The 15,379-nt window shown below is 44.7% G+C and overlaps 1 long non-coding RNA gene across 1 annotated transcript in view; it reads right to left on the reverse strand.

Annotated features, from left to right (window-relative positions):
* Positions 1-15,379, reverse strand: part of LOC100738196 — a 286,079-nt gene that overhangs the window by 70,815 nt on the left and 199,885 nt on the right. The window contains exon 8 of the long non-coding RNA XR_002346834.1: positions 4,699-4,807. This is a non-coding gene — a long non-coding RNA (uncharacterized LOC100738196). The remainder of the gene's footprint in view (positions 1-4,698; positions 4,808-15,379) is intronic.

The raw sequence follows: 15,379 nt of genomic DNA on the forward strand, positions 1-15,379 counted from the left end.
TAAGAAACCCTATGCCTGTTGAATGCGGTCAGGTGGTTGCAACATGGACTTGAAAATGTAGAATTCATGACCCCCGCCTCTCCGGATTGTGAATGTCGGATAGACTCTAAGCTTCGGGAAACACTGTTTCGTAACTGTGCGTTTTTGGCTACCTATCACAGCAGCCTAGCTAATACAATATGATTTTTTAGGCTATTGCGTCTCATTCAATTACAGACTTTAAAGCACAAATGGAAATATCTTGCCACATGGTCCTCTGGTGGAAGGACACTGTGTGGTGACAAGTGACCAGAGGAGACCAATGAAAAGGAGGTGTGTGCTTACATCAGTGTCCATGGAACTCATATAAAATGTGTCACCAATGGGCACATAACCCAGACAGTCATGGTGACACAAGGTCAGTTTTCGGAAAGAGCTAAGGAGAGAGGCGTGGGCCAGAGCTGTGTATCATATAGAGTGTGAGCTGTGAGCCGAGAGCTGCAGGAGACCTGCAGAGTCTGTGCTGGAAAGATGAGATGCCTATAAAAAGGGAGTGGTGAGGAGAGGGTAGAGACAAGATTAAGAGTAGGAGCAGCTGATGCAGGTTTGGGAAAAGATTCATTTCTCCATACTAATAACTCTGCATTATTACTGATTGAAAAGCAGCCACCACGTTTACTGGGGTCCACATTGAGCATGACTACAACATACTTCTTTTTAGGCGAAGGGTCTCACACCACGGCTTGTTAATCTAACACCTGTGATGGAGTCCCCAGCAGGAGCTGCAACCCTGACCGCTTCCCTGTGTGGGAAGAAGCGGGAGAGCAGCCAGCACTGGACACATTTCATGGAAATACAAGAACCTCCAGAGGTGTAGACAGACAGAGCCGTCAGGAGTTGGGGAGACACCCTACCTAGAGCAGCAGTAAACATGCACCAATGAAGCAGAGTTATTATCTCAATTAAGCAACTGTCATGGCCATTAAGGAACCAATGAGGTTGCTCTGCGGTGTCTGTGAGTTTGCTAGGTGATGCCTGACTCAGTGCATTGACTGAGGCAGTGCACCGTGGTCATTATGAAGAATCCTCAGCCACTGCATACTCCTCTGAGTGCTCTGGGAATTACTGTTTGCATGGATCCTTGAGTGAACGAAGATGACTCGGGAAGTGAAAAGGACATCAGAGTCAAACGGAAACATTCAAATGGCCAGAATAGGTCTTGTTGAAACTGCTAAAACAGCTGTCTGAGCTTTTCTTGGAATTCTGGGCCATTCCCTCTCTCTGGCTGTCTCATGTCTTGTGATCTAAACAGCTCTCAGGGGTTCTTTGGTCAAAGCACGCTGGCCCTGCTTCCTCCTTTTGCTTGGCTGGCAACTCTCACATAGACTTCAATGGCCAAAGGCTGTCAACAGTTCATAAAAGGATCAAACACCTTAAGATGTTGTATACAAGTCCCAGTGATGTTTTCAAAAACACTTCCTTTCCTAGTTCCTCACAGATAACCTTTTGGCATGCAGTGAAGTAATTTGGAGGGCCATTCCGATGTGGGGGAAATTTTTCCACCCACTGGTTGTCATCATACATGGTTTGGTCAGAGAGACATTTCATCAATGGAACCTTGTAATATTCCTGTTAGCAACCTTCCTCTTCCTAGGGGATGGAGGTCAAGGGAAGGTCTCTCAGAGGAGGCCCATTGTAAGCTTGGGCTTACTTTCATGTCTGCCATCACAGTTCTTAACCATGCGTCCCCAAAGAGAAACAAAAGAAAACACAGCTTTCCGTGATGCCTATTGTCTTCGTGCCAGCCTAGTTCTAGCAAAGAGTTTCAAAATGAAGTGAAGGTTGCAGGGTTTTTTTTCCCCTCCTTAATTTCCAACTCTGAGGCTAAATATGAGTCGAGTGTTTAAAGAGGACTTAGAGGAGAAAGAGCAGGAAGAATATTTGGCAGGCATCCTATCCTTTTCCTAGTGGGGTTTTCGTGCTTTATGGGACAGGAGACAGAGAATGGATGAGCTGGAAAGGGAGGGGGGGGCACTGACCCACTACTCAAAGAATCACAATCTCTGAGCAGACTATGAAAAAAAAACTTTTTTTGTATTCTTTTTAGGGCCACACCCACGGCATAGAGAAGTTCTCAGGCTAGGAGTCGAGTCAGAGCTACAGCTGCCCGCCTACACCACAGCCACAGCCATGCAGGTTCTGAGCCACATCTGCAAGCTACACCATGGCTCACGGCAATGCCTGATCCTTAATCCACTGGGTGAGGCCAGGGATTGAACCCGCATCCTCATGGATACTAGTCTGGTTCTTAACCCATCGAGCCACAATGGGAACTCCAGACTATGAAAACTTTTTTTCCTAAGACCTCTTTTGAGACCCTGAAGCTTTTCTCCACTGGGGTTCCTTCCATGGACCATAAAACAGAAAATGATGTGAGTGATATATTCACAGTTCTCCCATGGATGGCAGAGTGCTAGTGTAATTCTGGAAGGTACAGAGAAGAGAAGTTAGTTTAGTGTAGGCAACAGATACTTTATAGCAATTAGGGCTTAATTCCATTTGGGAACTGGCTTGATAGGGAAACATCACACCGAAAGGCCTGGAGTCAGAAGATTTAGATAAAAATGGCCTTTTCAAGAAGCACAGGAGGTCCATCCATGGCACAGAGGGTTAAGAATCCAACTGCAGTATGTTGGGTCACTGTGGAGGTGTGGGTTCAATCACCAGCCTGGCACATGGGTTAAAGGATCCGGCATTGCTGCAGTTGTGGCATAGGTCAAAGCTGTGGCTTGGATTCAATCCCTGGCCTGGGAACTTCCACATGCCATGGATGCGGCCATAAAATAATTTTTAAAAAAGAAGCAAAGATGATTAAAGTGCTTTAAAAATAAATGAACATACTTGAAATTTAACTTTAATATCATCACAGTTCAGGGAAATTGTTTCCAGATGAATCCAAGAGAAGCTCCAAAAATCTTTTAAAGCTTTAGATGGGAGGTTCACAATAAAAGGAAACAAAATCACTCCACTTTGGATTCAAATGACCAAAAATTAGCACATCTCCCAAAGTATTAATTTGATGGAAATTTGTTAACGTCTCCTTTCTACCGATAAACCTTTTGTTGGGCACTGTCTGGGTGATGGGCATTAGGGACCTAACATATATTTTAGCTCTAAGTCAGACACTGTTGTCCAGGCACCCACAGTCAGCACAGGAAGGACAGAAGTAAGACAGCTCTGGGAGTGAGAGACAGAGATGGATGCAAGTGATATCGAGGGAATAGAATCTTTGTGAGTTAGTAATCAGCTGAATTTGTAGACTGAAGAAAGGGGCTCATTTGGGTGGTTGGTTTTTCCAGGTCTTAAGTGGAAAATATATGACATAGAATTGAGTTGTGGTTGTGACTGCTGTGGCTGTTACTGTCGTGTGGGTGGGGGTGAGATGGTGATGACAAGCTTATGGTTGGGAGAATCTGAGGTTTGAGTAAGGCATCCAAGTGAAGGTATACAGTGAACAGCTGGACACAGGGCCGGGTTTCAGGAGAGAGACCGCATCTGGAGATGCAGACCTGAGAGCTATGGCAAGTTGTGGAATACATTTCACTCATTCCTGGAGGATGTGTTCACTGTGGAGAGGAAAGGTCTTCATTTTTGATAACTTGAGAAGTAAAGCTATATTTTTGGTACCAGCAGTTGTCCTGCACATTCAAAAGATGATATAGGAGTTCCCACCGTGGTGCATTGGGTTAAGAATCTGACTGCAGTGGCTAGGGTGGCTTTGGAGGTGCGTGTTCGATCCCCTGGAACAGTGGGTTAAAGGATCTAGTGTTGCTGTAGCTGTGGTGTAGGTTGCAGCTGTGGCTTGGATTCGATCCCTGGCCTGCAAACTTCCATATGCCGTGGGTGTGGCCACGAAAAAAGATGATACACATGCAGTCATCAGAGGAATTCTTGGCCTTGACTCTGACCCAAGGAAACACCTTTGCAGGCTTGCTGCTTTCGGTACCAAATTCAACAGCTTTGACACTGTTTTCTTGGACAGAACTCCTTTTTCTCTCCCTTCAAATACTATAATTCTCTAGTTTCCCCTAAGCACTTGACTTCCCTGAGAGAGACCAAAAAACCATCTGTGTTTCAATATGTTTTCTTTGCAAATCCATTTGATTATGCGGTACCTCGTGGGAGGAGATTAAATAGGAAGATCAGCTAATAGATTTTAATAAGAAATAGCATCCAAATAGCCAAAATTGTGTCAGAGTCCAAACAGTTAAAAATATTTGCCTTAATTCTTATGACAAAAGAGACAACTATGATGACATGAACAATTAAACACTGCCCTCTGTCTATAGACCATTACCCAGAAAAGCCTGCACAAGAAATACTGAAAACAATAAATAAAATAATGTTATGTGAAAAGCAAAATTTAGCACAGAGAAAAAATGAAAAGTCTTAATATAGCTACTTTCACCTAAATAAATAAATGAAAAAATTATTAGTGATAAGATTCAAAATCGTATGTAATAATTTATAGATACAGAAAAATTAGTGAGTTATATACATTAAAAGAGTAATTATCTCCAAATGAGGCAAAAGAGTTAATTGCAATATCTTCCTAAATGTACTGCACCTCAGAAGGGGGTCCTTACTATTGAGCTGGAACCCACTGTTGCAATACCCACGGCCAAAGTGAGAAAGCAGTTTTGTGAGGTTTATACATACATTTTGGTGGTTACGAAGTTGGGTTTTGGAGTCAGACTGTCTGGATTCAGATCCCTGCCCCACAGCATGATCTTGGGCAAATTACTCCTCCAAGTCTCCATTTTCTCATCTGTAAAATGGGGATAATATTTGAGCTTTTGGTTAGGGTCAGGAGAAGAAACAAAGGAGACAATATGGAGTCTGGATGTAGGAAAATATTCAATAAATATTATGAGGCCATGGTGAGGATGTTAATTGAGAGGGGTTTTGAATTGAAAATGTGACTTAAAACCATACATTAAGACAGGACGTTAAACACCATTATTAAATACACTATTTTCACAACACAATATGGATGGAGCATTAAAGCTGATGCATATGGCCGCACAGTCTATGCACTGCACAGTTCCCAGGCTCCATTCGCAGAGAGGGTGACATGTCTAGAGCCTGCTGGATTTATGCTGGCTCTAGCCAGAAATTAACTCATAGGACAAGGACTTCCCTTTTCTTCCCACCTTGAATTAAAAAAGAAGTTGCCTTTCCCCCCATCCAATCACAGGTCTTCTAGGCCTATCCACAGTTCTTCCTTTCTGTCACTTTACCATGGACCCCAAATAAATGCCTCTACATTTTTGACAACAACTGATCTATCTCCCATCCTTATAATTTTGGCCTTTTCCAGAATATCATACGAATTGAATTATATGGTATGTAGCCTTTATGATCTAGCTTCTTTCACTTTAAAATGCATTTGTAATTCAATCATGGTGAAATAAGAATCATTCTTTTTTACTCCTGAATAGTATTCCATGATAGGGATATACCACAGTTTGTTCATCCATTCACCTACTGAAGGACATCTTGGTTAATTCCAGTTTTTGACAATTAGGAATGAAGCCACTATAAACATTTGCATGGAAATTTTGTGTGGACATAAGTTTTCAAATCAGTTAGGTAAATGCCTAGGAGAGTGATTGTTGAGTCATATGGTAAGTCTATGTTTACCTTTATAAGAAACTGCAGGCGTTCCCGTGGTGGTGTAGTGATAACAAACCTGACTAGCATCCATAAGGACATGGGTTCAATCCCTGGTATTGCTCAGTAGATTAAGGATCTGGCCTTGCCATGACCTGTGTTGTAGGTCACAGACATGGCTTGGATCCTGCATTACTGTGGCTGCAGTATAGGCTGGCAGCTGTAGGTCTCATTCAACCCTTAGCCCTGGAACTTCCATATGCTGTGGGTGCAGCCCTAAAAAAATAAATAAATAAACTAAACTAACTAACTAACTAACTAAAGTCTTCAGAAAAGGGTAATTTCAAGACCTGGTTCTTCCATTTACTGTGGTACAACATTGAGTGAGTCATTTCACACTCTGACGTTCCATTTCCTCACCTGCTCTCCTACAGCATTTAATCACAATTTGTAATTCTTTGCATTTTTGTCTGTCTCTGCAAATAGAATATAAACTGCACAGGAGTAAGGGTCATGGATGTCTCAGTCTCTACAAGATACCATCATGTAGCATGGGGCCTGACCTATTGTGCAAACTCAATACAAAGATGGAATAAATGCCTTAACTTATATAAATAAAACCTAAATCATAAGATTTTTAAAAAGAACTTAAATGAGACAATTTTGGGCCAGTTATTTCATAAATTGTAAAGTACTGTCAAAAGTAATATCATTATTAACCAGCTAAATGTTTCACTTGAGTCTTTCTGAATTTACTCCAAAAGGTGAAATGAAGTCTTACTAGCTGTGCTGTAACTAGCCACAATGCAGCATGGGCAACATGGCCAATGAGACATGTAACCTCTTTAGGCCATGGCTAGATATTCTAAAATGGAGCCAGTCCATTTCATTCTGATGTGAGAACAAAATAAAATAATGTGTGTGGTAGACTGAATAGTAGCTTCCAAACATTCTAGGCCCTGGAACCTATGAATTTTACTTTGTATGGAAAAAAGGACTTTGCAGGTGTGATCAAATGAAGACTCTTGCAATGGAGAAATCATTCTGGATTATCCAGGTGGGCTCAGTGTAATCACAAAGGTCCTTCTAAGAGGGACAGAGGAGGACTCGGAGTGGAGGAGGCCATGTGATGATGGAAGCAGAGGATAGAGTGATACACTTTGAAAACAGAGGAAGGGGCCACAGGCAGCCACCAGAAGCTTTTGGCAAGGAAAAGGCATCTCCCCTCAGAGCCTCTAGAAGGAACCAGCCTACTGAAACTCTGACCTCAGCTCAGGAAGACCGATTTCAGACTTCTGACCTCAGAACTTTAAGAGGATAAATTTGTGTTAAGTTGAAAAGGAAAGAAGGAAGGAAGGGAGAATCATATTGCTGCTGAAAAGACAGAACCAAGAAGGAGTTTCAGGGAGAACGCACCGCTCATGTTGCCAGGTTTACTGGCCCTCAACCTGCAGTCGCAGATTAGCCTGAAGGTGCTTGTGCCTATTCTATAGTCCCTGGCAAAGGATGGGTCACTTGGGTTATTGCTAAAGATAGATCTGCAGCAACCAGTCCCCAGAGCAGCAGATATAAGGTGGATGGAAAATGAATCTCCCTCTAGGAGTGTATTAGCTCTGGCTTCTATAACAAAATGCTACAGGCGGGATGGCTTAAACAACATTCTCACATTTCTGGAGGCTGGCAAGTCCAAGATCACGGTGTCGGCTAATTCAGTTACTGTTGAGAACCCTCTTCCTGGCTCTGTCTGTATGGTAGGGAGAGAGGGGGAGCTCTGGTCTCCTTTTCCTATGAGGACACTAATCTCATCATGACCTCATCTAACTCTCATCACTACTCCGAGGCTCCACCTCCAAATACCATCACATAGGAGATGGGGCTTTAACACAGGAGTTTAGGGGGGAACACATTCAGTCCATAACAAGGGTACAATAATAGCAACGGCAATACAGTAATAATAGCATTTAAGGACTAAGCTTGAGACGAGATTTAGTGTAGATTCCACTCCATGAGAATAGTCAAATGAAGAGAATGAAATTACATTTAATGTTTACTGAACATTTACTCTGTGCCAAACGCTATTAACTCCACTTCACCAATTAATTCTCACCAAAAAAGTCCTACAAGGTAGACACGTTCCCCATTTTAAAGATGAAGAAACGGAGGTCATACAGGTTAAATGACTTGTCCAAGGCTGCAGAGCTAGGAAATGGTCTGAACCTCCACAAAACCATTATGAGGAAGGGTCCTGGAACCCTAATGTTTCCAGGGTGAGAGGGACGTTAAAGACCCTCCCTGTCCTTATTTTGAGAATGAGGAAACTAAAACCCAGTGTCCATCGTCACTCAGTCATTCAACGATTTATTGCAGAACCAGAACCAGAACTCAGGTTTGCTTACTTTCAGTCCAGTGCGGCCTCTACAGTTCTACAGATGTTACTGGATGAGACTGAACAGCCAGATCTCAGCAGAGAGTGAGATTTGCTTTCTGACAATTCCTGTCCAGAGCGTATTTGCCTGTACCCTAGAGGCAGTGCTGCAGCAACCGCTATACAAAGGGGATCCAGCCAGTCTCCTTCCCCAGCTGAACCCCAGCAGCCTCCCTGGCGGCCTATTTCAATCCGGCCCCACCTTCCACACCTCCCCTTCCCTGAGATCTTCTACAATGGCCTCAACTCTATCAGTGCCTCTAGGCAGCAGGTTTGAAGAAGAGAGGAGGGTGGGAGGAAAAGGTGAAACAGGTGAAGAAGACAGAACATCTCACACCCAGGGAGAACATCTACAGTGTCCCAAAGATAAAGGAAGCTAAAAACACGTTCTGAGCACAAATGACAACGTAGTAGTTAATTCGAGGCTTCTTATGAGGCCTACTGTAAAGATTGCATTTATTTGGGCATTTATAGTCTGGCATCTTACTTTTAAAAAATGACCCTATTACTTTATAGTCACACATCATATTCAACCCCTCATAATGTCATATAAAAGGGAAATAATAACACCTTGTGTTTATATAATGCTTTCCAGCTTACTAAGCACTTTCACAGCCATGATCTCTTTTAATCCTTACAGTAATGTTGTGAAGTAGCCAAAGAAGGTTATTATTAATCCCATTTTACAGATGAGGAAACTGAGGTTCAGAGAGAGTAAATGAATTGGCTCAGGGGGTGCTGAGACCGAATGCACACTGGGGACAGAGCAGTGCTCTGTGAAGCACCACAGAGCACTAAGCGTGGCCAACAGTAGGGATGTTTTTCTATTTCAGGGATTCAGGATTCAAATCAAGTATCAAGTCTGGGTACGGAAAGAAGACTCTGCAGGTGTATGGATTCAGTGAGACAACACCCGGAGGGATCAGGAGGTGGCAATTCTCTACAAAGAGGGAATGGGAGGTGCAGCTTCAAGACAGGCATAATCCTATAACATCACGGCATAATCCTATAACATCACGGGTACAAAAAGCTAATGAAACAGAGTCCAAGAAAGCCTTAGGAAGGTCACAGACAAATAAATCGGGGGGAAAAGAGGACAACAGGAAAGAAAAATGGAAATGATGAAAAAACAGCAAAACAGAAAGACATTCCTGGAACTCTTTCTACCAAAAATAACCACGTATTTCTAATCTCCCCACACACACATAATTTCAGGAGAACTAAGCATACACATACTTCTAGGCTAAGCTACTGGCGAATATTTACATAATTCTGCAGTATGGGAAGCTTTCTAAGCATGATACCAAGATAAAAATCACTAGGAGAAGATTTATAGATACTTTTACACTTTTTTTTTCTTTTTATGGCCACGTCCACGGCATATGGATGTTCCCGGGCTAGGGGTTGAGTTGGAGCTGCAGCTGCCGGCTTACGCGGCAACACTAGATCCAAGCCGCATCTTCGACCTATGCCACAGCTTATGGTAGCGCCAGATCCTTAACCTACCTACCGAGTGAGGCCAGGGATTGAATCAGCATCCTCACAGAGACAACGTCGAGTCCTTATCCCACTCAGCCACACCAGGAGCTCCCAATCACACAAAACTCAAACATTTCTTTCTTAAGTCAAAATAAAATAAAATGCCACAAAGAAAATTATAAATGAAAAGGACAAATTGAAAAAAAATTTTTAAATATGTTAATGTCTTCATTTAAAAAATCTCTAACAAATTAATGATAATAACAATAATAAAGTGAATTCCTCATTTGAAAAATAAGGGCTTGGAACATGAACAGGAAATTCAAATTAGAAAAAAATACATATGTGGCTGGGAAGAATATGATAATATGTTCTATCCTTATTTGTAATTATACCAATGTGCACTAAAATAAATGCACTTTATTGATGTAGAAAAATGTTTTAATAAGTGTATAAAAGAGATTACTAAACCTTATGTTTAGTATTGTTCTTTAATAAAAATACACATCTAAGTTCTGGAAGAATAGCAGTACTGAGATATTAACAGAGGTTACCTCTAGGCAGAAGGATTATGGATACTTGAAGTCCACAGTATCTTTTCTTTTTTCAATTTTAAGAGTAATGAACATGAATTACTTTTGCAATAAAGAAAGCAAATAGGCCATTACACCTGTAAGCAGAGACATCACTTTTCCCTACACCGTTGTTTCTATTTAAAATCATTCTGACTTACAGCATTTGGATTTTTTTTGTCTTTTTAGGGCCACACCTGCAGCAGCTGGAGGTTCCTGGACTAGGGGTCGAATCAGAGCTACAGCTGCCTGCCTATACCACAGCCACAGCAACAAGGGATCTGAGCTGCATCTACAACCTACAACACAGCTCATGGCAATGCCGGGTCCCCCACCCACTGGGAAAGGCCAGGGATTGAACCCAAATCTTCATGGATCCTAGCTGGGTTAACCACTGAGCCATGAAGGGAACTCCCAGCATTTGGATTTGGAACCCCCATTTTAGGGATACGATCTGCCATGACATGGGAAAACTGTGTACCCTCTATCTGAGTGAGTAATTCCAGTTGGCTTGTTCCTCACCTGGTGTTCCAGTCCTTCAGGGTAATTTGCATAGTTACCTCCTGGCCTCCTAGGTACAATTGCTCTACTAGGAAAGAAGTACCTTGATTATTATTTAAATAAACAGCATAATCATAAATGGTATCTTCTGGAATGTGGGATGTTGCCTATTTTTCTTTCATAGCAAAATTAGATTTACATATATTTTGTGTATGCTCTGTTAGAAACAGAACTTCTGAAGAAATCCCCCACTGGGTCAGAAGGAGACTCTAATGCAACAGATTTGTTCCCATTTTAGACATTTCTTTCTTTCGTAACAGTGCTCCTTAATACAACAGCCCCGTGAACAAGCACAATCTGCCATCCATACCATTGTTTAACCGTATACAGATAAAGATAATGAGAAAATATTCTGATAATCAATCAAGGGACACTACCAGAACCCAAATAAAAGGCAGTTTGACAAAATGTTGTTTTCTGTCTCTCAATATTCCAAAGAGTGAGCTCACACTCATCGGAGAAGAGGAATCATCTAATATACTTCAGGAGACTTTGAAATTGAGACTTATCTTTGTTTTCCGTGGCCCCTCACTAAGACACTTCACTGCAGCGAAGATCAAGGTAGCATACAGATTCTACATACACCACCTGTTATGTTTCTCATACCATAAGAGTAAAGAAAAAATTCTCCATAAAAAGGTATCGGTATGTTGTACCACAGAGCACATGGCTAAGGAGTTCCCTTGTGGTGCAGCAGGTTAAGGATTGGGCATTGTCACTGCAACGACTCAGGTGGCTGCTATAGTGTGGGTTCGATCCCTGGCTCAGGAACTTCCACAGGCCATGGGCACAGCCAAAAAAATTAAAAAAAATTTTCTTTAAAAAGAGCACATGGCTGAAGTAGAAAGGGCTCTGCTCCTGCTGAATCCTGTACAAAACAGATCACTTTGTGTCCTGGGGCCACTAGGCACTGCCCCTTCTCATGGCCAGATCCCCTGACTACCATCATCCCATAAATGCTCTGGAAAGACCGTGTGCCAGGTGAAAGAGGTTTCTCTGGTTCTCCATCTCCAGCTAGCCTGCCAGGACTGTGTGTGCACGTGTGAGGGTTTCATCTGGAACCCAGGTTGCAAAGGTCATTGAATCAGGCAGAACCTGGCCGGTAGCAGTGAAAGATGTTTCATTAATAATAACGATGATGCCACCTCACACTTTTCATCTTCAAAGCACTTTACAAACAGTAATTACATCTCCTAACACGCACGAGGGAAGCACGTAAACATCATTATCCCCATTTTATGGATGGAGAAACTGAGGGCAAGTAGCCAAGCCAGTGGCCCCAGGCCCAGAGGAGACAGAGTCGGAGCGGGGATCAGAGGGCAGCAGCTCCTGGTGTCTGCCTGTCCCCTCCGGCTCACACCCCGGGCCCGTGTCAGGGAAAAGTGGCCGTGGAGCCGAACGCAGCGGGGGCCGAGGAGGGCAGCCTCTCCCAGCAGGCCGGGCTCTGGCCTCACTGCCCGGGGAAATGAATGCCGCTATTCATCGTGTGGGCAGTTTGTGGGCATTCACTTCAAGATTCTTGCAAAATAACAATAAAAACCCTATTGAGGCTCCTTTCTCCTCGGACCACGTATTTCCTGAGTTTTTCCTTGAAACTAGGGGATGCGTGGTACATCCACGCCCTCAGGAAGTGAGACTATTCAGCCCACCCGACAATTCTTGGGAGGCTGCTTTCAGAACTGTGACCGCAGACCAAGCCGCGCGGTAGGAACCTTCTCCTACGGGCTTCTGGCCGAGCTCCTTCCTTCACGAGACATTTAAGAGCCATCTGGCCGGCTTCACACTGGAACACTTATCTGGCTGCCTTCTCTCCGTGAGCCCCCAGCTCCCTGTGTTCAAGAGGGACACATCTCAAGTAGCCGGCAATTAGACCGAAACCTTATATTAACACTGACGGAGGGAGGTGGGCCTCGGGAAACAGGACTTGAAAGGAAGTGAAAAACGGCTTATCAAGGAGGCACCTAGTCTCGGAGCAACGTTGCTGACCAAACCTCCGCACCAGCCCCGGCCCGAGTTTTACCCAGACCACCCTGCGAGGACCCGGTATCCAACAGCGCTCTCCAGTTCTTTTCCAAAAAACGCTGCTACCTACTCCCTAAGCTGCATTTCAATTCCCACCACTTCAGGTTTCCTTCAACAGCCTAAAGGTTGCCATGACCACCCACTTGACGTGTGTGGCACATCTAGGAGCTGCTGCTTTCAGCATTATCTAGACGGTGGTGGTGTCATGACTTGGCCCCTAATGAAAGCGAATCGCCTTTGAAGTGCTGAACCAAAGATAACAAACAGTCATTCCCCTCAGCTCCATTCTCCCACTGGGGCTCCAGGATTTGCCTCCCACCTGGCAGCATGCACCCTGCAGAGCTGTGGATAGAGGGCGACTGTGCCTCTGCTGCCTCCTCCTCCCCGATTCTGTGGCGGGGGGACCAGACCTCGGGGAAGTTGGGAAGGTCTCTCGGAGAAGTCCTGGCCGGGAGAACACAGTTACTATCGGAGACTGGGGGAGGGGTGCACATCAGCGTCAGGCCCAGCCCTGCGGACCCTGAGGACAGAGGCCTGTGGCCCCTTGCCGGGCGTCACTGCTCACCAGTGATGGCGGCATGTTTGTCCCACCCATCTCATTCGCATCTCACCTACTGTTGAAACAGGTGGGTTTAGTCGTGCACCGGCTTACACAGTTTGTACACAGCCTTCCAACCAGAGTGAAGTACTCCAGGCAGCAGACCTTGGGGGGTAGAAGCCCCCAGGGAGTGAGGCTGATGTCATGAACATGGGGATGAGGTGAACTGGACAAGACAACATAGCAATCAGGAGGGGCCTTCCTGTTCCACCTAACTGCAAGAATTGAACAATCCTAAAAATAACCCCAAAGCCTAAACAGCACTGTTAGGATAATGCCTTGGTCCTTCGGTTCCCCAGCAGGCAAAATTGCCCCCTCTGACCAAAGAGTGGACTAAGTGCACAGGAGGGCTTCTTCTCTGTCTGCCCTGAATGGACACCACCTCTCTCTCATTCTGTGACCCCAGCGGGGTGCATCCAGGCTCAGGCGTGACACGCGCTGCTCCTTCGGCCATGACATCCTGCAGGTGAAGGCTGCAGAGGAGGGCAGAGCAGGGAGGCTGAGCCACTCACCACATGAAAGAGCCCGGCTCGCTGCCAGGGCGCCGGCTGCGCAGTGACAAGGCGCGTCACACCTTGGATTTTGAAGTTCATAAATAGATCCACAATGTTGATACTTCAGGGGGATGGTGGGTGGGAGCTGAATTTCTGTTTCTCCAACTCTGTAATTAATTTATCCAGCAACGAGGCTATAATGATGCCAGGAAGAGAAAAAGAAGCCCTGGGGCCTGTCTGTGGCTTTTCCTCAGAATGACTGGGTGTTGCTCGGTTGGGGCTACAGCTTAGATGTGAATGAACTCAAAACTCTGTGTGTGTGCGTTTGATGCGATTATAGTGTTGTGTCTATGTGGTCGGGTGAGATGCGTATATCTGTCTGTGGTGTGAGTGTGAATGTGGTGTGGTGTGTGTATGTGTGGTGTGAGAATGAACATACGGTGTGTGTGTACACTGTAGTGTGTGTGGTGTGGGTATGTTTATGTGCGGTGAGTGTATGATGTGTGTGATGCATATATGTGTACAGTGTGTGTGTGCTTTGTGAGAAGATAAGGTAGGATGTGGTGCGTGTATGCATGATGTGTGTGTGCTATTTACGTGTGTGTAGTGTGGGAGCATGTGTAAGGGTGTGAGGTGTGATATGAATGTGCTGCAGCGTGTGTGTTGCATTTATGTATGTGATGCGTGGTTTGTGTGGAGCATTTATGTCTACGATGTATGCATCCATGATGAAGCATGTGAGGTTTGCTATGTGTGTTCTGTAGGGCGTGGCGGTTATGTGTATGTGGTATGTGTAATATCTGCTGTGTGTGGCGTATTTATATGCGTGGTGTGCAGATGTGATGCAGAGGTGTTAGGTGTGCAGATGTGATGCAGAGGTGTTAGGTGTGCTATATATGCTATCTGAGGTATATATGAGTGTGTAGTGTGTGTAGATTATAAGTCTGTGTGTTACATGTGGTATGAGTGTGTGTATGTATTATGTATGGTATTTCTGAGTGTGTGTGGTGTGTGTGTATTATGTGTGGTATGTCTGAGTGTGTATTATGTACCATAAGTCTGAGTGGGCCTGGTGTGTACGTGATTGTGTGTGTGTGTGTGTGTGTGTGTGTGTGTGACGTGTGCGCGGGCTCGCCGGGAGCACTTGTGCAGGCAGGCCCGGCCTCTCGTCTTTGATGTGAGCAAGGAGGTATCCAGCGCAGCTGGCTCCGTGTCTGCCGCTCGGCTCTGAGGGCTAAATCCCAGGGTAGGAAAAAAGCAAGCGCTGCTACAGCGCCACACCCTTGAGCCCCTTGGGGAAGGGTTTGAATTGCGGCTGTTCAGCTGGGATTCTACCAAGCTCCTGCCCAGCCCTTGGGCACATTGCTGAATCCCGCCTTGTTTGTGGGAGTCCAGAGAGCTGGGGAAGGGGGATTGTGAGGCCACTTGCAGAGGAGTTCTAACCCACCCAGGCCTGTTATGACACCTGTAACACACGTGTGACAATGTGTCCCTCTGGTATGAGAATTTCATAAAAATTGCTGCACGGTTGCTATTTCCCACCATTGCCTTCAATGTGGGTGTGAGTTTGCTCCAC

Source organism: Sus scrofa, chromosome 8 (assembly GCF_000003025.6).
Source record: "Sus scrofa isolate TJ Tabasco breed Duroc chromosome 8, Sscrofa11.1, whole genome shotgun sequence".
NCBI classification, from domain to species: Eukaryota; Metazoa; Chordata; class Mammalia; order Artiodactyla; family Suidae; genus Sus; species Sus scrofa.